General features: G+C 38.6%; 1 long non-coding RNA gene across 1 annotated transcript in view; it reads right to left on the bottom strand.

The window, feature by feature from the left end:
• The window catches only part of LOC308189834, a 104,096-nt gene that overhangs the window by 64,674 nt on the left and 13,071 nt on the right, over positions 1-26,351 (bottom strand). The window lies entirely within an intron of this gene.

The following is a 26,351-nucleotide window of genomic DNA, read 5'->3' as shown; positions in this document are numbered from 1 at the left end:
AGCCACTGTTCATCATATTTAAGAAGTTGTGGCATTCTGGTGAAAATCCCAGTGACTGGAAGCGGGGAAACAATCCCCATTTTTAAAATTAAAAAGGGAAACAAGGAAGACCCGGGGAACTACAGGCCAGTCAGTCTCACCTCTGTGCCTGGCAAGATCATGGAGCAGATCCTCCTGGAAACGATGCTAAGGCACATGGAAAATAAGGAGGTGATTGGTGACAGCCAACATGGCTTCACTGAGGGCAGATCGTGCCTGACAAATCTGGTGGCCTCCTACAAAGGGTTAAAGCACTGGTGGATAGGGGAGGAGCAACTGACATCACCTATCTGGACTTGTACAATGCATTTGACACTGTCCCCCATAATATCCTTGTCTCTAAATTGGACAGACATGGATTTGATGGATGGACCACTCAGTGGGTAAGGAATTGGCTGGATGGTCACGCTCAAAGAGTTGCAGTCAACAGCTCAGTGTCCAAGTGGAGATGAATAATGAGTGGTGTTCCTCAGGGGTCACTATTAGGACCAGCACTGTTTAACGTTTTTGTCAGTGACATGGACAGTGGGATTGAGTGCACCCTTGGCAAGTTTGCCAATGACACCAAGCTGTGTGGTGTGGTTGACACTCAGGGGGGCCATCCAGAGGGACTTGGGCAGCCTTGAGAGGTGGGTCTGTGTGAAAATCATGAAGTCCAGCAGGGACAAGTGCAAGGTCCTACATTTGGGCCGGGGCAATCCCAAGCACAAATACAGGCTGGGTGGGTAAGGAAGGAGGGTAAGTAAGGCGGAAGGGGGAGGGTAAGGAAGGAGGAAAACAACTCCTTAGACTCTAGAAGTCCCTGAATCTGTATTTGCTTGAGTTTGGAATTATCTTTTAAGTCACCCCTACGTATCACTGGAAGAGATGAGATTGTTTTTATCAGACAACAATCTTAAATTGCATTCAGTCATTTAGCAACTATTTATTTGCTTTTCCTGGTCTTTTATCCTCATAAGATGCTTGCTAAAACTTCTTCCTTTCCAGAACACAGTCATCTGCTCAGCCACATTGCCTGGATCTGGCAACAATATTACAAGCTGCTTTCACTGTTATAACCGATTTTTCTAACTTCAGACTTCTTCTTTTGCTCCTGTTTCTCTATCTTCTTTGAATGTCTCTTTTTCAGATTTTCCTTCTCTTTGGGAATCAAATTAGCACTCTGACTGCATCCAAGAGGGTGGATGCTGGTGTACCATTCCCCTGTATGATTCTGCTGGCAACAAGAGTTTTGCAGTTCTGCTCCAGGGACTCTGTCTGCATTAAGTCACTACTGGAGACACTGGAGACTACATTAGCGATCATGTCATTACAAGTGAGATATTCAGATCACCAAGAAAGAGTTACTAGTACTCCATTAGCTAGCATAGTATTTCTCATGCTCATAAGCTCTCCCTGTGTGACTGAGATGTTGACAGGGTTGACTCCAGCACATCATTCTCTTTACAGATGGGCTGTCTCTTGCTCTTGGCTTGAAGTGTCTGTGCTTATTGTCTCTAAAGCTATTCATAGTGGCAGTTGGTTTTCCCCATTAGGTATAGGCATCAGCCTATCCCTTACCAAACTAAACTCTAAAATAGAGGAGTAGGAGATAGAGAAAGAAACGTGAGGTAAGCCACATGATTTCAGGAGACAACAAATAAAAAAATAAAAAATAAAAGGCAGATATAAGACTCAGAGGGTCAAAAACTGAAAAATAGGGAACTAGAGGAGGATGAAGAGCTGCTGCCTAATAGTACTTGCTGCTGAGTAGGCACACTCACATTGCACAGCAAGCCAAAGCAGAGCAGCAGAGCAACAACAGCATTAGGCATGAACAATCACCCAACAGCCAAGAAAGACAGTGGCTGGAAGCAGGTTCCTTCTCCTGTCCCCATCAGGATAACTCATTTGGCTTGCAAAATGCTTCTGGGAATAAGCTGAATAAATGGGTTTAATGGGCCACACGTTATGGGGCCATTAGCCACAACTTGAATCCTGACACAAAGCATTTCCTCCCACACATATTAGCCCTCAGGAAGATACACCATGAAGAATACACACTGTAAAAATTAAAGGTGAGACCAAGCATTAAACATCTATTATTAATTTCTATGGATTAAAGAATTCATTAGAAAAAGCAAGTGATTTTTACAAGAAGAAAGGACAGTTGTTAAACTCCTCTAGAAATAAGTTCCCAATTAAAGGTCAATAACATAACATAACTTACAGTTGTTTGGATCAATACTTCTTTTCTCATAGCCACTGGAAGTCTAGATCCACCAAACACCAGTGAATACAACAGTCAAAAACAGACAAGTTAAGGAGAAGCCAGTCAAATGTCAAATTTTTTTCACATTCAAATACTGGTGCATTTTAATGGTTGAGGTATAAGGACCATAACTAAACAAGCAATTAACTGATTCATCAACAACGTCAAACAAGCAGCAAAAAACAAGCAGATATCTGGAGAGTAAAGGCCAATTCCTGTTTCTGTTTTGAGCCAAAAGAAAACTGCCATCAGTTTAAATGGGAGAAGAATTCAGCCATTGGCCAAAACACCATTCATTTAAAAATCCCAGTTTCCTGTTGTTGTACACAACAATTTTAGTTGCAGACCCACATCAGGTAAACATAATTAAGTCAGTCCTCTGTTCTATGCTTTCAACTAAGAACTCTGTCATTTTACAGTGATTAAAATTATTGTGGCTCAGAATAGCTGATATCACGCATCTAAACTCTTTCCTCTTGTTTTCCTAATTTCCTCATTCAGACCTTCATTTTTGCACTAGCTGGCTTAAAGTTTCGTTTTACTGGAGTGCACACTTCTGTGAATATTTAACACAAAACGTGTTCACTTTTTAGACCTCTGAGAACTGTGAAATCAACCAGGAATTTTAACAGCATTCTATTCACTTCACTATGAAGTCTTCGTATCTAACAACTCCTATCAAAATGAAAGGTTTTTATGAATGGATATTTTCCTCAGCCTATGGTATTAGGATGTCTCACACCTCAGAAAGTTGTTTTTCCTTTCATTTGCTCAGTATGTAAATTGCCTGTAAACTCGCTCATCAACAGGCCTGACATCAGGAACTGAAAGAATTTCTTGAATGTCTTTCACAACCACTTAATGGCACAACACAGAAACCATGTTATCCTCTTGAACTGAAATACCATGTTATTCCCAGCTGTACAAAAGAAACTGCCATCTGAAGAAAAAAAAAATCATCAGAAGCTTTAAAGGAACAAATTTTCAGTGACTTCAGGAACATTAAGTCCATATAAATGTCTTAAAAGTAAATGCTTTCAAAGGCACTGTTCAAGCAGCAGGCAAAACAGTTTCCATTTATAAAATGGTTCCTATTTATGGGAAGGAAGGGAGTGCCCACTCCAGCTAACACGCCGGGGGCTGTCGTTATGCTGCCATTAAAACTTACTCTCAACTCATAAACAGACTCATTTCAGTTTAAATGAAAAGGGAATAAGTCATAAAAATATAAAGAATGTGTAAGAGGATGAGACATCTTGTAAAAAGGTTAATTGCACTAGCTTCTGGTTTTCACAAACAATAGGGCTGTTTAACAGAAGCAAAACTTTCAGCTATAATGACTATAACTCAGGCAATTTATGAATTAGTTACATGTATCCTTTCACTGCCCAAGAAGTCTTTTTTTTTTTTTTTCTTTAAAAAAGCATATTGCTGATAGGATCATGGGAAATTCCACATATCCATCCACTTTCTAGGTTGAATACAAGTACTAACAGAAGACAAAACATTACATACAGCTTTCAGAAATTGTTCCAACATACTTTTGGCAAGATTTTAGGCTTTGTCTAGCAATAACTTGCTAGACAGAATTCTTATTCCTTCAGTAGTTAATGGGAACCAAGGACTTCTAGGACAGGTGTATTTGGCAATAGCATTTACTGCTTCTGTGAGAGCAAACCCATCTTCTGATCAATAAGCATAAACTGATTAAAGTAAGTTATATGGCAATGACAGAGGTATTAATGATTGACAGTACTGTCAGGTACTCCTCCACCTGTGTAACCCCTATAAATGATAGTGATAATACAGAGATGTATGCCATAGTTTTTTCAAACATCATGCTGGTGAATGATTATTTTTCCTTCTAGCTTTGCTTCTAGATTGCTAGAGCAATCTCACTGAAGACACACACTTTTTAAAGCTTCTAGTTTCTTCCTCTCACCTAATGTCTCTTCTTTTCACCTCTTTATTAGAGCTGTAGCTTCTCCTTGAGAAATTTCAACACTTTCAGTGGTGCTTTTACATTGGAATGTATTATTAGCTTTCTGGGGGGATTGATACAGGGAAAGGATAGAGCAATTACAACAAAATAATATTTACTGAACACAACTCTAAAGAAAATAAGCAAATTTTACAAATACTGTTTTAAATCTCCTCTGATCTCTGAACGTCAACTCAGTATAATTTTTGGAAAGAGGATAATGTGCCTTAGGGGTGTTCCTTGCGTGTTAGAAATTAGGAGCTGAGTTCAATCAGAGATCTGGGTACTTACCCAGGTAAGTACTTTGAATGAATCAATCAATGTAAATAAACAGAAAAATAAAGAGAATCCTCTTTTAATACTTTTTTTCATTCAGGGGAAAGACCATCAGTTGAAGCAGCAACAAAGGCTGCTCTTCAGCATGTTAAACGTTGGTTTCAGGTCTTGCAGTGAAACAGAAAAGCACGTTATTGACACTTGGCACAATAAACATAAAAGCCAACTGCACCAAAAGGCTTGAAATATCTTTCCTGACATAGAAGCAAAGTTGAGATCTATTCTAAGCAGTAGTAAATCCATTAACTGTAACAGTATAATCAATTAAATTTCTATTTGTCATAGATCTGAATGTAGCATTATAAACCCACATTAACAACAGAAAGAGTGCTTATTCCAGTTCTAAAGTATGGCAGGGACAAGTACAAAGCGATAACCTCAGCTTCTGTAAAAGGCAACTTTGTTGACTGCTAAAAGCTGAAATCAGAGCCAAATTATAAACCAATTTGATTTATGCGTGTCAATGCCAAATGAATGCCATTCATTGGCACAGTGTCTGCTTTGAAGTGTAAGAAAGCCACTTCTCCAGGAAATGTGTAATTTTAAGATCACATGACAGAAACTTGGAGCACTCATAATAAAATAGTCAATAAACCTGAAGGTGAAGCATGATGCAATCTGGAGCTAGGTCCCCAACACAATGAAGTACATCATCATCCTGGCCCACGCTATCCAGATTCCCACTCTGCAACAGGAAACAGTTTTAGGCCTACGTTTCTTCCGTGATATGCCATCAAGTCAGAAATTTCATCATCTTAAACCAGGCTGTAGGTCCCTGCAGCATTCCAGTGTAGATTAGTAAGTGTATCAAGAGCCTGGAATTTCTCGTTTCTATGCAAGGCTGAAAGTTGCCGTCCTCATAGGCTTGACAACCACTTCAGTACAGGAGTCTTCTGGATTATCAGTTTATCTTCAGCTGGTTTTGACATAGAAGCTACCTCCACTGATCATTTTCTCACATTAAGACCAGAAAGCTGCTTTAACAGCTCAGATCACTGATTTTAGAAATGTTCTTTGGCAAATGTTTTCCTTAATTAGACTGGCACAACGAAATCAACTTTAGCAAAGTTGCACAAATATAAATGAGAGCAAAAACTTGGACATACAAATCCAAATCAACAACTAGCTGGTCCTAGATGAAAGGCTCTGAATAGACTTCAGTGATCTCAGCTCTCATGCTAATTCATTGAAATATGCAGAACTAAAACATTACACAATCTCTGGAAAATATATCAAAGAGGTATTTAACAAGCTTAATTACATGAAACAGTCAAATAACATGAGTTGGTAAAAGTCTATCCAGAGGCAAAAATAAAGAAACAATTGATGAGGCTAAATCAAACAAATGGACTGATTCCATCTCAGAAAACATGAAACTACCAATTGAAAGCTTGCAACTAATACTTCAAAGCCATAAATAATCCACAGTGGTTTAATGCATATCACAGAAAAGAATAATGTATTCTCAAATTCCAGTTTTAAAATGTTAATTATGCATATTCGTACAAGATAAAATATGGTATTAAGAACCATTCTCTCATTTAGGAAGCAGAACAAGTGTTTATAATTGCTGTATAAAGAAGCATTAGCATGAAGCGAAGAAAAGTTTGTTTGATTCGATCAAAATGTTCAGTCCTGCTTTTTATGTCTGTGATTCTAGGTTTTGATGGTTTGCCTTTAATAATGTTTACCCCTTTTGAAAACTGCTTGCCTACTAGAATGCTTCTTCTGTTTAACTGCACTGACTTTTATCAAAGAATCATAGAATTTGGGTTGGAAGTCACCTTAAAGATCATCTAATTCCATCCCCCCTGCCATGGGCAGGGACACCTTCCACCAGACCAGGTTGCTCAAAGCCGCAGCCAGCCTGGCCTTGAACACCTCCAGGGATGGGACATACACAGCTTCTCTGGGCAGCCTGTGCCAGTGCCTCATAGTAAAGAATTTCTTCTTTATACCCAATCTAAGCCTATCCTCTTTTAGTTCAAAGCCTAAATTACTCCTTGTACTGTCACTCCACTCCCTGACAAAAAGTCCCTCCCCAGCTTTTCTGTAGGCTCTGTTTAGGTACTGGAAGGCTGCTATAAGGTCTCCCCAGAGCCTTCTCTTGTCCGGGCTGAACAGCCCCAGCTTCCTCAACCTGTCTTCATAAGAGAGGTGCTCCAGCCCTCCTCTGATCATCCTCACGGCCCTCCTAAGGAGACGTGCCAACATGTCCATGTCCTTCTTGTGTTGGGGACCCCAGAGCTGTATGCAGTCATTCATTACTGTAGCCTTAACCAGAATAAACTTAAATTTCAGCCTCACAGTCTATTAAATATTTGGCATTGAAGTGGATTTCCTAAGGGCTTTTTACAAAACAGAAAACAAAATACAGATTCACTTTATACCCCTGAGGAAAAAAAAAAAAAAAATCAAGCTCTGAAAGTGGGGGGTGAGGGGCACCTGCATGGCTTCTTATCAGGCATAACATCACAAATAGGTCACATCTGATTATCTTTTAACTCCAGTTTCTACACTCCGCCTTCTCCACTTCATGAGAAATCTCTACCTATACAGTCTCTGACAAACCACTTCAGAGAGCTATTTATCTTTCGTTTTGGACTCAAAAAGGTAGCTCAGCCCATGAGTTAATAAAGTCATCAATTATAAAGTTTTGGCCTTTTCATGGGTAACAGTCTCCAGATTTGTCACCATAGAGTTTTGTAGTATGAGTTGGAAACTTTTTTTTTTTTTTATGATATTAACAAAATGAGCATTTACTGTCTGGTAGATGACAATCCTTTCTCCTCTACTAAAATTAAATGTGTTAAAATGAGTAGATCTGGATTATTTGAATTGATCTTTAAATGATTCACTCAAAGAGCTCTCTGAACAGAGAACGTTGATTATTTAATAAGCTTTATAAAACTGGGGGAGTTTCAAAGAACTGAGAGGAAGCTGGAGTGTTTTATAAGGGTGAAGAAGATGTAAATCCAATAGCAATAAGCTTTTAAGCAAGGCACTGATTATTGACAAAGTAGCAGAAAATAGCTGATATGGAATTCAATAGAGTACAACTGTGGATGGGAGTTAGCAAGGAGATGTGTTTTCGGGATCTAGCACATAGCCCTGTAATGTGTGTCACCATTGCCAGTAACAGGCTATATGTCTGATTTTGTAAGGCCTCCAGATTGAGGCTTCTCATGCTTATGCTGTCTGAACTTTTTTGACTTCTGTTGCTTTTGTTTTACTTGGTTTAGATGTGACAGCCATTTATCTGATTGACCAGGTGTATATGATTAATTTTACTTTTGCTTAACTTCATATACCACAACCACAGTTTTATATAAATAGCAGTAGCAAACAATTATTCTATGCAGAATGAGATATTTATTACTAACGCAAAGATGCAGTTTAGAGAAATACAGGTCTGGTACAATAATAGAGGCTTTGAAAAGGACAGATAAGGATGTGATGTAGGGGAGTACAAGCAAGATGAGAGATGGGGCACAAGCCTGAAATCAGAGAGCTTATGGCAGTAAACTTCTCATTAATGGTGAAATGGAAAAAAAAAATGCAGACCTGGAGCAGGACAAAACTGTTTTTACAGTTAACAAAAAATAATATCTAACATGTACAGGGCACTGTATACCATAAATTCAGGTGTAACAAATACCTGCAGACCAATGAATAAAGAGAAAGGTGTAAATGCATTTTATTAAACATAAAAATAACACTGGTGTATAACAGCAAGAAGAAGAAGAAAGTATCAACATGAAGATCACATTCTTCCTTACAAAAGACTTCAGATGCTGATGACTGGCTCTAATAGACCCTTACCACATCACCAATATTAGAGTGAAAATGTTGATTTTAGGACCCAAAGGAGCAATGAAGTGTGCAGATGCACCTGGGAAAATGCACAGAAACCATGAATTATGTGTATACCAATTCTAACTGCATTATTTTTCCTTCTTCTTCTGTTACTATTAGATCTGCACTCATAATGATTAGATTTTTAGGATTTCAATTATACCAACAATAAATTCTTGGCTTTACCTATATATAAAGTGTGATGTCCCTTTGCCCATAAGCAAGATTTTGAGTGAAACAACCTGAAAGATATGAAGTTATACAAAATCTGGAGAAACACCAGCTAATGGACCTACTAAGTCATCAACATGGAATGCACTGACAAAGAATGACGTAAAGACAACCAGCTGGTATCCATCCAAGTTTCCAGAAGGATCTTAGCAAGTTGAAGGTGGCAGCATACCTATAGACTGAGAAAGCTCATAACAGTTGCTAAGACTTCTCGTCTTCTAATACCGCCAGACTCTACTGTTTACTTCAAGTTTATTTTCCTCTTTCACTTTCTATGCAAATACTATTTTCAGGCTTCCCTAGTGAGTACTCAAACACATAAAAAATAAAGTAGAATGTTAACTAGCTTTATGGCCTAAACTAGTGTTTAGGGCCGTATTTAACAGGAGATGTAAATACCTGCACATTGAATCTTGTTGCATCAGACATTGCCAGAACTTCAAAATAAGAAGCTCCATGTTAAAACATTGATATAGATGACATCATGTATTGGTGTGTAGTTTTCTATTTCAAACAATTTGTGTAATAGTAGGAACACCGAACTGTTCAGGCTGGAAGGACCTCTAGAGCTTATATAGTGCAATCTTCCACTGAAAACAGGGCCATTTTCAGAACTGGATCCACCTTTGAATCTATATCAGATTGCTCAGGGCTATGTCCAGTCTAATATTTAGTATCTTAAAGCATAGAATCATAGAATCATGAGATAGCATAGAAGCACGGAGAGTTGCAGCTTCTCCAGGCAGACTGTTCCAGTGTTTGACTACCCCCGCAGAGAAAAGAATCTTTCCTAACATCTAACAGGAATTTCCCAAGTCACAACATGTATCTGTTGCCTCTTATCAGTGTGCACCTACTAGAAACATGTGGCTCCATTTTCTCTATAACCACTTACTTGTTGAAGAGAGTGGTAAGATCCTCCCTCAGTCTTTTCCAGGCTAAACCCATTCTCTCAATGTCTCCTTACATGCCATGTGCTTCAGCCCTTGATTGCCTTGATGTCCCTCTACTGAGCTTGCTCCACTATCCCATTCCAAATGTATGATCATCAAGCAAGTCCTCAGTGTATAATAAACTGCACAAAGGCATGTGTTTGTCAGTTATCACATCTCCTTACAAGAGCAGAGGAATAAATATGCAACGTCTCAGCAAACGTACCCACTAGCCAAGACACTGCACATAAGACTAGGGCTCTGACAACTCATCACAGAAAATTTCTCCCATGTAAGACACGTCCCACCATGGCACTAAGAGTCTGAAGGACAGGAAGATGCATTTCAAAAAAGCAGTTGGTTGCAGGTAAGAGTGGGAAGGAGACAAAGATTTAAGGATACCAGTAATGGGCAATATAATGTACCGTAGTATCAGCCGGAACTAAGATACAGAATTCAGTGAGAGTGAAACCTAATTGGAGACCTGATCTTCTAAATGTTGTAAGATTCTGTAGAGACAATGATGAATTCCCAAAGAATGGTCAAAGGCACTGAAGAAACAGAGTTAAGTCATTGGATACTTTTATATTTATAAAAGGAAGATTTATCCAATAAATCTTCTGCCACTATGAAGACTGGGTCTGCTTGGTTTACAGTTAAACTTTCAGAGAGGATGAAGAGATGCCTGAAAAGTGGGAGCTGATGAAAGTAGAGAGGCTGAGGGAAGTGGCTCTGTCTGAGGAGGCAGATAAACGCTGGGAAATGCACCAACAGCAACACAGAGAGGAACCTTTGCCGTATACAATGTTGGGACTCCATCTGAATCCAGACAAGTCTCCAAAACATGACTGTTAGAAGAGACCAGGAAAGAAGCTGTGATTACAGCTGCACAGTGCTGCATTTCACTGCATCTTACACTGGTCTAAGAGTCACCTTGCAAAATAACACAGGGCATTATTCTGATCTCTTTCCTCCTGTCATCCCCTTCCCATACACGGAAAAATCAAACCCCTGGGATTATGCATTAGCAGATGAAGGAAAGAGGGCATTCTGCCAAGGTTTTATCTGAACACAGTGACAGTCAAAACAGCGTAGAAGAGGTAAACTGTTATGCAGTATGCCACATGTCAGTAGGGCTTATTCTGCCAAGGAAGATGAAGTACTGCTGGTAAATCAAATGGCACTAAGAGTGTCACTACAGCAAGTTGCCCAACAGGGAGGAAAGCTTCCCACCACATTCTCTGCCTGCGCACTACCAGAGCTGGATACAGCCCCTGCAGGAGCAGCTGCCACTATGTTCAGTTTAGAGCTAACACTGATACTGAATAATCTAACTATCAGAAAATAAGAAAATAACCTCTGTCTCGGGGTCTCCATTTAAAGATTCTTCTTGTCCTACAATACCAAGTTTTACAGTAAAGTCCCAATTCAACTTCACTTAAAAAAAATACTAATATTGGATGCCAAACATTAGGGAGAAGGTGGGAAAAAACGTCCCAGGGAGAACAGAAAGGCCCCTTTGGGTGGTACGCTATATTTAGATTGGCTCACATCGCTTGTGAAACCACACCTTTGCTCTTACTAACCATTTTTCTTTCCCAGAAAAAGGAGTTCTTTATCTTACTGTATGCTCTGACAAGAAAAGAAGTTTCTGTGACTTTTTGACCTGTACCATATAAACAGCTCTATTTGACAGTAAAAACATAAACCAAAATGTTTTCTAGGCATAGCAGCAAGATACTGTGCAAAAAAAAAAAACGCCTTTCAAATACATATTTCACAAATTACATTTGGTTCCACAGTAGTAGTCATTTGGTATCAAAGAGTTCATTAAAAACATTTGGTTACTAAGAAAAAAAATCATTTGTCAGTTAATGCTTCAGGAAGAAAGTTTCCTGACTAACACAAAACAGCATCAGAGAAGGAATATGGTTTTCCCCTCTTTTGAAATACAGTCTACCAGATATGTTAGGGTTAGACATGTAAGTACTGCTTATCTGCAAAAAGAAGCAACCATATTGTATAATCCCATTCAGAATTATCAAACAATTATCTGAAAACACACTAATGCAAAAGAAACTCCTCCACAGTTCAACTGTTTGCATAGGAAGGCTGTTCCAGAACCTCAGTGGTTCTGTGGCTGGGAGCCCTTTCCAAATTTCTTGCATTCTTTTGTTCATGACCAGTCCAGCTGTTTTTCTTGTGCCAAAATATTCTCCAGGTTAAAGAGTTGAAACAACATATCTTTATTTACTTTCAAAGTAGCTTGCTGGCCTCCCCAGCTATAAAGGGACATGCAAGGGATAGACACAGGACTACAGTTGAAATTAAGGCAACTCCCTTTTCTGTCACCACAACATGAAAAGTAGCACACCAGTCCTCCTGAATCTACCTGAACTCCCCTCAGCACAAGAAAAGCAGAACAAGAACAAGCAACCAATAAATTTTGCCATTAGCAAAACCCACCGTTGTTTTCACGCCAGAAGGATGGAACAAAAGTCTAATGCTACATCTGTGCAAGATTTATTTGGATGAAAAACAGGTTGGCAAGAGGATTGCTTTAGAACCATGAAGTCTGGGGTCTTGTCTGTGGGCAGCTTAGAGTTCTTGACCAACCTCCAAAGAACATCTCATCGCTATTGTTTTAATAGACATTACTCTCAAAATGAATGTCTGGAAGAACAATAGCATTTCTAGGAACAATTTTATAAAATTTTCAGACAAGGGAGGTTACAGACAATATTTTAGGGAGACAGGAAGAAAAAAAGGCCTTCAAAAACTGGAGAAGAAAAGAAAAGGACTTGGGAAAAAAATAAGTCTTTTGAATTGCACAGCCTTAATTTATGGGGCGCTGGTGGATCATCAGAGCATAAAGAAAACTATGCTGATATTTTCAAGGCTAAACTAAGTGGTTGGGGAATGTAATTGGCTCCAGAATTTTATTCCTGTTTTAATTCCCAGATTGTTCTTGACTTCCTCTAAAGCAGTGAAGTGCCATGACTTTCAGTGGGGTTAGACTCTCTCAGTTCAACTCCGAATCTGTCACCTATGGCATGAAAGATTCCTTCTTATTTTTATCATCTTATTTGGAATGAAAGCAGCACTTTCAGCTATCTTATCAGTTAGTATTGCAAGACTCTGTTCTCACTCCCATCTCAGGATGTATTATTAATGATAGAAGAGCACAGCAGGCAACAGAATTTTACACAATTGATGGTGCTCAGCACCATGCCAAGATATTATTAATGTGGCTTTTGTGAAAAACAAAAACAGTTTTAAAATACAGCCTGTAGCTCATGGGACCATGGTTTAATATTTCAGGATGGGAATCTTCTGTTACAGACATTTTGATTCAGAACAAAAAAGCAAGATGGCTCTAGGTCAGCATTGCCTATATCTTTGTCCCTACATCCATCCTTATCTCTCCAAATTATTGGGCATTGTCAGTATATCGTTGGCGTTGTTTCTGCCTGACCTAAATTCCTGCGGAAAACTTGGAAACCAAATCACTTGGTTTTGTTGTTAAAAGTTCAGCAAGAGTCCTATATCACAGTCCCTCAAAGTAGTTATTCAATCAGAATAAGAATGAAATCTGATTTGGTTTCCATTCAAGACTTGTTTTAACTGCTAATCTTCATCCAAAAACAAAAAACAAAAGCAGACTGTTGTTTTAACTGATTTTCATTATTAGAGGTAATTTGCCTGCTGTTCACATCATTAATGAAACATAAAATTTACCAGCAAGAGAACAAGAAAGAGTTGATACATCCAGTCTACATCGCTAGTGCTCCCTCATTGAGACTTTGATCCAAGGCTACTGAAGTTCTCACCAAGCAAAGGTATTTTGAAGAGAACCTGATACGTCAGCTGGGGGTGAGACCATGTGAAGCATCAGCTCATGTTTAACAGCAGTCAGGTATCAATGCTGCCTTTCTGCTTGCCAAATGCCCAACCCTGGAGCTGTGGCTTCCCTAAAGGAATTTTCTCTCAGCAGTTTCCTGAAAGCCAGAGAAAGATGAACTTCATTTCCACCAGTGAACTGTAACGGGAGAACTCTGATGATACATTACGCATAAGAAATGAGTCATGCTGCGGTTTCCTGCTTCAGTTTATTGAGTGCAGAGTTGCTTGGCCTTTTTCTCCAGCTATGACCCTTGTCCTGCCCAGAAGCCCTTGAAGATAGCTCTTTCCTTTCCCAGTCTCCATAGTTACAGTCAGGATCAGGGATACAAGTATGCAGGCTCCTACTCTTGGCTCAGGGGCAAAAACCTACACCCACATCTTGTAAAATCATGGTGGCCAACAACAGCCTGAAACGCAGACAAAAACAACAGAACTATATAGCTGGCTTACAACTGCACCAGTGTTTTAAATTTCTGTACTTTTTTTTTTCCTCATCTAGAAACATCTGAGCATCTTATGTTATTAAGGACATTATTGTGAATTGCAACTGGTTCCACAGACTATTTTGCTGATGTCAAACTTCTCAGGAAATAGCAGCAAGCTGACAGTGAGCGGACTGGGAGCTAGCTGCCCGCTGATCAAACAACAGGGCAAGAAGTTCAGGCATTCTTAACGTAACCTACTAGCTGATGGGAAATTTGTGCAGTGCCTGACCATTCTTACGTCTGCTAAGATAATGTGTTCTCATACATACATCTTCATCATGGGAAGTCAAATGCTTATAATCATGGTTTAAAAACAATAGATTAATTAATAGCTTACATATTGGGTAAGTATAGGAAAGGAGAGCAGATCATGAAGTGGAAGTGCCTAAGAGCTAGTCAAAAGATCATTGCTTCTTAACAACGTAAACAGGATACAAACAAGAAGCTAAAAAAAAAAAAAAAAAAAGCAAAGAAGATGGTCCTTTTTGACCCTGTGATATGTGGAACAGTGGTCAGTGGTACAAAGCCATGGATTTCCTGGGAAGCCAGTCAGGCTACTCTGGTTTACACCTACCTGAGATCATCTGGTCCTTGAAATCCAGAATTCTTTTGGCTACAAAATCAAAAGGCTGAAGTGTCATGTTTTGACTAAACTTTATTATTTTTCTGTATATAAACACTCACTGTCAGCCTGCAGATTACCTATAGTAATTGTGGATTTTCCAGATAAATTATTAAGAAGTGTTCTAGATGTCATTCTTCTGAACTGGTCTTCTCTCAGATCTCCCTGGTTGTTTTCTTTGTCCACATACCATCTTCACATTCCTTTCCTCATTTTACCTGACATTTTAGAAACACCTTCCTCACAATGTCCTACAAGTTTCTTTCAGAATAATTTAGATTTCTCTTGGAGGAGCAGTGGAAAGAAGTTGTCGCTTCTCCAGGGACAAGCTCATCTTCAAATTGCTTAACTTTTCAGGAAAGTTTCTTGAAAAAGTTGCATTTGGACAATTCTTATGCTGCTTTCTGTTCATTTGAGGGAGACAGCATATATATCTGAAGGGCATTTTTGTCATCACTAGTATTATTGTAATACCACGGAGCAGACATTCTGAACATGGGTGCGTTGTTCCTACTGGTCCCAGACTTTGTTCTTTTAAAGCCAGATCCTTAACATCTACAGCAAGCATAGCTCTGCAGATATCTGCAAGTGTTTATCCACCATTTTGTGGGGGACACAGATTCAGCAGATATCACGGTGGTCTCTCAGCATTCATGCCCTGGATTTCCTAATGACAAGGTCTAAATTACAGCCAATTAGGATGACAGTTATTCCTTGAAAAAAATCTGCTGAAAGGAAGCAAACACTTACCATCTGTTGGGAAACATTTGAAGAGGACATTCACTGGTGGGAATAACTAAATTTTCTGGGGTCTTTGTAGTTTGGTTTCTAAGTGCAACCCTAAGTGGTTCTGAAAGCACTGCAATAGCAGATGAAGTATTTGATGCATTAGAGTCTAATAGCACCCAGAGTATGATGCCCGGTCTTCAGATAGGAGCAACTTTAAAGGCTAGTTCATCCTTGAACAACCCCTGAATAAATATCTTTTCCGACATCAGCACAGAACCCAGTCTTGCTTCCTGCCTTCCTAACATTGTAAAGCCACATTTTTAATCACAAAACCCAGTGCTGGTAAGTGACTGTCGCTGGCCTCAGCCACTCAAATACAAACGGAGATCCGCTGAGCACTTCCTCCAGACATTGGTAAACTAAATATAATTCAAACTATTAATCTAAAAAACTGTTGTGCACTCTCTAAATTACAGCAGGGTTATTCTATTTGCTTGAATAGTCATTATTGTTTAATTTTTTTTGTTCTGTTTTAGCTTTGACACAGCTGATCACCTGTCTTCTATGGTGCTCTAAGAAAAATACAAAGGGAGGAGTTATAAAGCAGTGTTTCTTTGGAATAGCTTTAAGGGCAGGAGTTCAAGTCTACTTTAATAACCATTTTTGCTAGACCTGTGTTACTATAATTTGCAAGAAGATGAGGAAAACAAAATCATATCAGGTTTATCTGCTGTAACTCCTGCTGTGATACCACAGTTCATTTCAATAGAATAGGGATTAAGTCTCTGGCTATTGCAATGTCCCTAAATACTGTCCCTCTGGTTATGCCTACATTCAAACTGATAACCAGGGCAAATGATGTTGAGATCTTTACAAATAGATTAGCACAGTCTGGCAGAGCAGTTCCAAAGACATTACTTTCCTGTCTTTTTTCTGCACTTGTCCATGCGTGTCTGGACACAGACAGAATTATTTGTTTAAATACTCCTTAAGACTATTTCACAGACAATTACGTCATTTGTAAAAGATTGTTGGTGCTACTTAGGTTTTGTGTTTGTTTTTTTTGTTTGTTTTGTTTTTGTTTTTGAGTGTGTAGAAAGCTCTCAGCATTCATATGGCATTTTCTCCTACGGCTGCATTATCAAAGGGGTGGGTTCCAGCAACAGCTAAAATTATACCTGGTGTCCAACCCAGTGAGCCAAGTGGTTAAGCTGCAGTGAATTTCCAGCTCTTTCAAACTGTGCTCCAAAATGTGTTTGCTTTGCTTAAGAAAGGTAAAACCAAATATAACTGCACACATAATGTCAATGGCTAGGCATGGACATGTTCCTCCCCACTTTAGTTACACACACGGTATAGCGTAGGCATAGAATCACAATCACAGAAAGGCTTGGGTTGGAAGGGACCTTAAAGATCACCTAGTTCCAACTCCCCTGCCATGGGCAGGGATGCCACTCACTAGATCAGATTGCCCAGGGCCTCATCCAACCTGGCCTTGAACACCTCCAGGGATGGGGCATCCACAGCTTCTCTGGGCAGCCTGTGCCAGGGCCTCACCACCCTCTGAGTGAAGAATTTCCTGCTAGCATCTAACCTAAATCTCCCCTCTTTTAGTTTAAAACCATTCCCCCTTGTCCTGTCATTGTCTGCCCAAACAAACATTTGCTCTCCATCTTTTTTATACATCCCCTTTAAGTATTGAAAAGCTGCAAAAAGTAGCTTTTAAACATAATAAGATAGCATCTGGAAAGATGAACATAAACATATAGATGTCACTGCTTTCCCTGTCAGTACTTCTGCTAACCCTCTGCTTACAAAAGTAGGACCCAATTATCTTGTTTTCCTCCCAATAAAAACGGATTTCCTTTCATTGCTTGTTTCATCTAAGACACAAATCCAGACTTCTTGTCTTAAGAATTTCCAGAATTCAAAAGTCCTAGGAAGGTATTTCTTTAAATTACATACAAATCTGATATTTCCTTCTCCTACAACTGTATTTAAAGAACTCCACACAAAATTTGTAACTATGGTTAACATCCCACTTTTCTATCCAAGTGTTCTTTACGAAAAGCAGATGAATCAGGAGGAAGAGATGGCTGCAGATGTGCAAACCGGCAGCTAAGGTTGGTCTGCTAACTTCTTTGGCACTTCTTGGGTTTTCCTTAAATACCAGTCACATTTACAGCCCCAACCTACACTAGTATCTGGCTAAGAATCATCTTACCATGACTAATCTAGAGTTTCTTCAACACACGTATATGCTGAACTATAAAATTTCCTTACTTCAAGAGCTATACACACATCTGCATCTGTCCATGGACAATCTGCCATTTTCTTCCGAGTAATATCGAAGATTCTACAGTAAGATACAGAAGTACTAGAAAAAGTAGAAAGTATGACTAATGGTTAGAAGCACATATGAAGTTCTTTCTTTCTAAAACAACTGCCACAATGCAAGTAGCAGTATCTGTAGGACACAAAATGGACACAAAAGAATATCAAAAGAGAGAAGCATTTAATCATTGCATGTTTGAAACACTATGAGATGTGAAACCATTACCCAGTGCAATGCATTTATGCACTCTGTTTGATGTCAATGAAACTATCAGGAAAAGAAAGCTAATACTTATGAGTGCCCATTTACCTGTTGTCTCAAAGCAAATAAGCCTGTCAGTCCCTTCCTTAGAGCAGTAAAACAGGCAATCCCACCCAAGCAGGGAAGGACTGATGGGTGCTATTAGACTTTCATCCACCTCTGTGGCTTTCTTCTTTCTAAGATCATTAACTCTGAGAAGATACAGTGAGAGCTTATTCTACAGACTGTATTTCTCTGCAATGGCAATAGCTGCTGGTTGTCTGAAAGAGCAAACTGCAACAACACATCCCAAAAGTGCCATCAGCCAACTGCACTCCTCTTCCTCAGAGAACTGCAAGCATAGTAATGATTGTGTCAGAGAGACATAAGAGAGAATATGAAGAGATGTAAATATAATCTTTTTATTGCTTGCAATGATCTCAATTAATCGCTTACAGATTGAATGTGTTTTTATACACTGGGTGTTCAGGATATGCCTAAGACAATTGCTTTAGGAATGTCTGGTCCAAACAGACATGATTATATACTTTGGTAGTTTTCTGCAAATGAATAAACTATTACAAGAACCATGTGTTCCCATTTGAGAAATAATATACCAGATAAATGCTAACATGGGAAAAAAAAAAAAAGTTAGAAGTTGTAAACATGTTGTTCATGGAATGGACTAAAAAACATGATTTTAAGTTAGCAACATTTTTCTAACAGCATTTATATATCACTTATTAGAACTGGCAAAATTAATCTGCTGAATTTCAGCTTTATGTTTTCTTCCTTTGAAAAGAAGTCAAATTTCATTTAGGGATGGGATGAGGTAGGCTCAGATGGGTTGGGATGGGAAGGGATGGGATGGGCCAGAAAAAGAAGCACTGGCTGTAAAATAACATTGTAATTTTCAGTACATAGATCACAGGCATATAAAAACTTTATAAGTCAAATATAGATGTGAAATTTCTGCTTTGCAATATATCTATGCATCTTTAGAAGTAAATGTTTAATCTAAAAAGCCAAGGATTTTTTTTCTATTGATATTCAAGACAAAAATCTGTGCTTAACAATTTATAATTCTGGATTCAGTATCTGGAGGATGTAAATCATAGAAAAACAATGAAGTTACAAAAAGGAGCAGAGTTCTTCTGTGATGGTTCAGGTATTTTCCCCCCCCCCTCACACTTTGTAATGTTGGATCTACAGCAATGACTAAAACTTCTGGTTTTAACACTGTCATCTCAGTTAGATCCTTATTCCCTGTCAGCTCCATTGTGAATTCCACTGAGAGGATAAAATACAAAGAGTTCATTTATAATTAAACTTGATTCAATCTCAGCAGCAAGGCAGAGCACAATAGAAGACAGGCAGTGTAAATGGTGAGTAAGTTTAATTAGGATAGTTGGAAAAAAATAAAATCAATTAATCTTAATTTTCTTACATTCTATCTAGAGAAATGTGAAGCAAAATAGAGACTTTTAAATTAAATATGTTAGATAGATGATAGAATCTGTGTTAAAATTAGTTATGACTATAGATAGGAGCTATGGGAAAACAAAAGTGGCCTTGTACTTCGAGTTTTGCAACCAAGGGAAAAAAATGAAGATAAATCTTTATTTAACTATAGATTTTTTTTTCTGTTTACTATGGGTATGTGTTTAGCATATTTAACATCACCTCTATCTTCTATACTGTGTTCTTTCATTTCCACACTTTCTTGTCATAATACATAAAGTTATATGTAATTACACAGTATTTTCATAAAGCATAAACTCACAAAATTCCTTGCTTGCAAGAGGACTAGGGGACATCTTGCAATACCAGCATTTACTGGCCATTTAAGTGAATAGCCTGAATGTAAGAAAGAAAGATGGCCCTGGATGTTACAGTTTTTCAGGTACAGATAATGCACTTAAACCATTACAGATTTATTTATCTGTTCTAGAAAGACACTTTTGTCCTCCTATGAGAAACATCTCAGAAGACACTCTTGCAAGAAATTTCCTCCAATGAAATGCCATTGTGTCTATTACACTTAAACTAATGCACAGAATTCGTCCTCGTTCGTGCTTACTTTTACTTAATATGGTTACTACAGTAGTAGTCAGACAGCAAACATCACTTGCAAGACTTTTGCTGAACTGTAGATTTACTTTAATACTGCAGAAAATCTGAAAAGACAGAGAGACGCTCAGCTAGGTTTTTCCAAATCGTCCCACTTTGGGTACCGCTTGCTTCTTGTAGAAGCCTCTTCCAACTGTTTGCATTGCACACTATATGCCTTGAAAATACACCATTCCTGCCAATCCCAAATACAGAAAAAAATCTTGAGGAAGTATCCAAATATTAATGGATAGCAGCAAAGAAACAAGGAAGTTATGAAAATATTTGATTTAAAATTCATTTTTATTTCGCTCTGAGTATCTCATGAACATTTGTAGTCTCACTTTTTCATGCTTTCACTCCCTAACCTGTGGTTTAGAAATTCTTTCTCAATCAAAGCCAAAATTGTTGTGCAATCATATGACTACAACAGTTGGAAAAAAGTAAGGAAAACACCAGCAAGTCTTGTAACAAAATTAGGAGAGCTGGCAGGCCTGATACAGCCCCTATTTCCACTGTATTTTCTACTCAAATGTCCACACAGTTAGTAAGGACACAGAAGATACCCACTGCCTACTGCTGGCCCTACTGAACAGCTTAGATACCTACCCTAACTGCTAGCTTGAGATGGAGATTGGTGCACCAAGTAACTCACCAGCACTTCTGAAATTCAGCTCAACTGCCTCTAGTTTTCAGGATCTTGTCTTCAGGTTCAATGAACAACAGATGGTGTGGTCATTAAGTCTCCATTCACCTCTTTCAATACTTAAAGAAATTATAATACTTGTTAGCTGCCCTACTTATGCAAGTGAACAGAAAGGATACATACCAAATTCAAAATGAGACTCAAGTCACATTTTTGTGTGACTTTAATAGGAGTCAGAGGAAGCTGAAATTTCATTCCTACTTAGCCATCTATAAGCTAATGTAAGCAACAAAACCAAAAAGCAAACTTACACAAACGCACAAATGGGAACTCTGGGATGACTCATCCCTGGATCTAAAACTTCAGTTCCCTGCACTTACTTTCCCCTTCACCCTTCCCACAGCCCATACTTAATCACATATTTTACTGGAAAGAGACAGCAGTCAGATGATCCAGGGCATTGGCAGGTGCAGTGTCTCTACTCTAGTTCATAGACACACTTGTACTGATGTTGAACTTTGCTAATGGAAGTTGTCTCCACACTCGCATAGGAAAATTTGAAACAAGGCCAGAAAAAAAAAAAAAAAAAGATTCAAACCCAAAACATAGACTCATCATTTGTTTAAACCCTAAGGAGACGGAAGATTATAATTCCTGATCTGTAACCATATGCTCTGAGGATGCTCTGGTGGGTGCTTTGTACAGTGGAGATCAAGTACAACCACAGAAAAAGGCTGAATGCTGTAACTTCACAAAGTAAGGAGATATTTTTATGAGCAATGCCTGACATGGAGGTGCACATCCAAAAGCTGCACTCCTCCAGCCAGCGGATGTGCAGCCAGTAATCTCTCCACTTTCTCCACACTCTTAGTTGCATGAAAAAGAAACAAACATTCTCCTGATTTTGAAAGACATTGAAGTTAAATATGTTACCAAAATTAAATAAGCAATTCCCAAGTGAAATGAGTACAATAACACCGCAACTGAAAAGAAGTCTCATTTTGTGGTTGTCTCCAGTAGAATAAGCCACACAGGGATAGTATGGCCTGTTTTTCTTTTCTTTTATGATAATTTACTTTTAACTGAAGGCTCTGTTTGAAAGGGAGAGCAGAAAAAGAAAGAGTCCACACAGCTACCAAGAGTCAGCAATTCACAGCCATTTAAAGCAGTATAATAATACCATGGGACAGGGCAGGTTTGAAATCATTAAGGAGACCAAATCTTGAGAGAGGAAATTGTAGCAAGATTGCATTATTTATAGAGTTAAACTATTCGCTGGACTGAATCCAAAGTAGTCGTTATTAAGCAGTGAAACTTTGCCTGCTATGAACCAGCCATTCTGTTCTGTCTCGTATCAATATTACAACAGCTGGTTTCAGTCAAACTTTTGGTAATGAATTTTGGACCTATGTAATTCTGCTTCTGATCCACTTTGTAATTTTATCATTACAGCTTTTCTTTTTGAAAGAAATTTACAAATACGCACACACACAAAATTCCTCCAGCTATAATTACAGCAATTTCAAATGAAAGAATTTGAAGTTTGATCTCTGATAGAGAGTTTGAACTCTCTACTTGCATTTCAGTGTCTTTTATCTGGATGCTTTATGGCTTGAAAATGTCCCCTGAAAACCTCTCTAAAAATTTAATTTCCAGATTTGGTGGTCAGTCCTGTAGAAACGATGCAAACAGACCCAAAATATCATAGATTATCCATTGGGAACATGACTGTATCAATCATTCCTATAAAGCTTTTCCTTTTCAATAATCCATGAAGAGATTTGCAAACACCCTTTTGCTCTAGGCACTGTGAGGTTCAAAAAACAGTGCTCTAATTTTCATGTAGGTTGGATGAAATAATTTGCTGGAGATAATGTCATTATGCACTGTGTCAGAGTCTTCAAGGACACAGCACAGAAAAAGATGTAGTTGGGAAGGTGTGGGAATAAAGAAGGGGTGGAGAATGACACCAAAGCAAGCAGCATAATACAGAGATTTCTGCTTAAGTTCTCATCTAATGTCTTTTGCCTGAAAGGGAAAATGCAATATTCTTCCCCGTGTTTTTATTTTTCTCTTTCTGTGAACACATAAGGATTAAGGGGCAAAAAAGTGCGATCTCTAGTTTCATAAATACCAAAAAATAGAATACTCCAATGTAGAAATGGTGAATGGAAGACTCATCTAAGGAGGCTTACAAAATGAGGAAAAAAAAAGGGGGGGGGAGGAGGAGGGAGGACAGATATATTGATATCACCTTCAGAAATCAGAGGAGGATGGTAGCCCCCAGTAGGAACCATCAGGTTGTAGCCATACCACTATACTAACGATGATATGGCTGGCAACAGAACACGTTATTTCGGATAAAGAAGGAGATTTCTCAGAAATCATTTTTCTGAGAAACACTGATTTCCCTGTCACAAAAAGCACAATAACACTAGAATAAAAGTCAATGTTGTTATGAATGGTTTATAGCTTCTCACGTGTTCTTTGTGCAGTGGTAAGAAGGCAGGAGGAGAGATTGATGCCTTCTTTTGGATGCAGGGCTCTCAATCTGCTTGGTGCTGCTACCTTAATGCAGTGGTTTGGAAACAGCATACGTTTTCAGTTTTTTAAGTCTAGATCACGATCTCTAAGGATTAATAAAGCTTTGTAGTCATACAGGGGGTTGGAAATTTAAATTTGAAGGCACAGCTCCCTGAATTTTAACAGCTACCTTCTGTACGCAGATGAAAAATGTGCTTAAGATGGGCACATCTCTACATTCATCCCTCTTTCAAGGGAAGCAATAAGTTCCAGTCCAGAACATAGACCAGAGAAAAATAACCAAAGGGACAAAAAATGAAGAAAGGCTAAGTTTGCACTTTTATACATATAGATTAAATAACTGGTCTTATGTGGTACCTGTTTTCATCTTTCCAGTAAGAAAGAATTCCTATAGCATCTTTTATCCAAGTATCCTTGGATCCAAGTTTTCTGGAAGAAAAGAATTTTGTGATTTGATGTTAACTAAACTGCAGGATGAAGTTTTTGAATTTTATGAATGACAAGCAAAGTGGCAGTTCCCTTTCAGCATCAACACCCCAGTGCTCATTATTTGAGAGGAGTTCTGGAGATAAAGCAACTCACTCCAAACATACAAATAAACAAACATGAAAGATGACAAATCAAGAATCTGTTGAGCTGCAGACATTTCAAAAGCTAAAACACTGGAAGCTGGCTTCTTGTCAGTGTGTATATACTCTTCATTTTGAAGATAATATATTTGCTATAGATACAGATCTGCAAAGAAAAGAATGAACTGACATTATCAAATAAACAGTCCATTTGACAACTCATTTTCCTTTAGAATAACCTGACAGATTATTTAATCTATGAATTGTAATGATAGATTTATGAGTGCTCTGAATCCTGTGGCTGCAGGAATATTGTTCTTACACAGCTCACAAGCACATAAGAACATTGACTATAGGAAGTTGCAGTGGAAAGGAAGGAAAACACACATTTCTGAGTTGCTGTTCTCTATTCTTGATGCTTAAAGGCATTTGGAGAAAAAACAATAATCTAAGAATAACACCACTTTTCTATAGAAAAGCAGTTTGCTGAGCAAGCCCTTTAAACAGAGGCTTCCTAAATCTCACAGAGGGCAACTGAGTGACCTGTATCTTAGGTGATTATTCCTCCCCACTGGATACAATGAACATAATGACTCAATTATCAGCATAGGAGCACAAATGAGAAATGAGTGAGGAACATACTAAGAGGACTTCCTCAAAGCACGACGCTAAGATTTCTGTCAGTTTAAGCAGCTGTCTGAATAACGCCACAAATTAGTCCTTCCTCAGACAAGTCCTTGAGGACTGCTTTTCACAGGGAGAGGGAAGGGAAAGGAAGAGAGTGAGAGCCCCGAGCAAATTATTGGGATTTGAGGCCCTTGCCAGTTCAGATTCATCTACTAGAAATATTTTCTGAGTGATAGTTATTTTTCAGGAGAAATGGGACACCACAGAATAACTTCTTAATGTTTGACACAAAGTGTAATGTTCAGTCCATATCAGGAAATGTCTTGTTTGTATAACATATATTTCCCAGCAGGCGCTATAAAAAGCTTTTCTAGCATAATTAGGATAATTGAATAAAAAGAATAAGGATCAGGTTTCACATATACAGACTTCTGGTTAAAAGCGGAAGCTGGAATATGTTTTTTGGAGAATATGGAATTATTTCCCAAGGAGAATACTCTACAGCAGAAAGCACCAGAAAAACCACATGAAGAAAACCACACTGGGAAACTCAAGTGCTTTCAGATGCATGTATCAGCTATTTCACGTACTTCTTGTTTAACTGGGGTGACTACTAAGATTGTTTTTAATCACAATCCAGATAAGATAATTACTTGAAAAATCACTCAAACTTTAACAACCTACATAGCATTACTGCATAGAGATCTAAGTATAAGACTTGGAAAAATGGAACATATCTGTTTCTTCTGGACTGCTCAATTTCAGTCATTTCAGCTTATTTAGTTGAAGTCGATTCTAAATCGCCACGATTCTCTGCATAAGGAACTTCTCATCTATACTACATGGGCAGGCAGAGCTGCATCAAAAATTCAACCACTTCTACGAGCACGCTGCATGAAATGCCAGCTGACCCCACGCCTTGAGATGCACTGATACACCAGAAGTTGTTGTATTGGAGGTCAGGTACAACCACAGGGCAAGATCAAGACAATCAGAGCTGCCAGCAGCTGTTATGCATGCCAAAAGTAAACAACTCACAACAGTGCAAAACAAAAAAGGTTATAAGACAAAAACACCCCATGTAAGCGAAACATTTTGAAGTTGACTCCTGGCATGAAAAACAGTAACCTCAGCAGGTACAATGCCTTCCGTTCCTGCCAGGCATCTGTGATGATAATACAAGTCAGCCAGGACGGGGGGCAAGTTGGCCTTAATCTTCTCTTTCAGTGACTTACCCAAAGAAAACTACACAGATTTTGATGTAAAAAAGCAAGTGGAGAATTGGAAAGAAAAAATAAAAAATAGAGATAAAACAAGACATACTGAAACAACTTCTCTCCTGCCATTATATCTCTGTAGTCCTGTCCTAGCTCCCAGGCTCAGAATCAGTCAGTTCACTGATTGTCTTACTTGCAGCAATTTCCACTTGGTTCCCTCTTGACACTAAGAAATTTTATGACCTCCAAGATGTGGCTGTCTAGTCCCTGCTCCTCTCAGGAGTCCTCTGGACCTCTCTGCCTGACTCCACTATTGAGGAGTCTTGAGAACTTTCTCTTCCCTGAAAAAATAATTCCTCCGACCCTCCATGTGATCCAATTGGTTTAAAAGGACTACAGTACAGTTGGCAATGAGTGACAAATCCAATATTGTTCACCCAACAGCTTCAGTGCTTCTTCTCTCAGGCCAAGGTTTGCAGTACTTCTTCCAGGGCCAAATCATAGAATCACTGAATGGTTTGGGCTGGAAGGGGCCTTAAAGATCATCTAGTTCCAGCTCCCCTCTGCTTCTGTGTTAGAAAGCATGAAAAAGAAAAAGAAAGAAAAAAAGAGAGAGAGAGACAGAAGCAAGATTTGCTGGGTTACAACTCTTTTGCCACATCTGCTCTAACTGCAGAGGCATGATATTCAGCAACTGCCC

Source organism: Anser brachyrhynchus, assembly GCF_964034855.1.
Source record: "Anser brachyrhynchus genome assembly, chromosome: 2".
Lineage (NCBI taxonomy): Eukaryota > Metazoa > Chordata > Aves > Anseriformes > Anatidae > Anser > Anser brachyrhynchus.
Note: the sequence above shows the minus strand (reverse complement) of the source record. Positions and strands in the feature narration are given on the sequence as shown.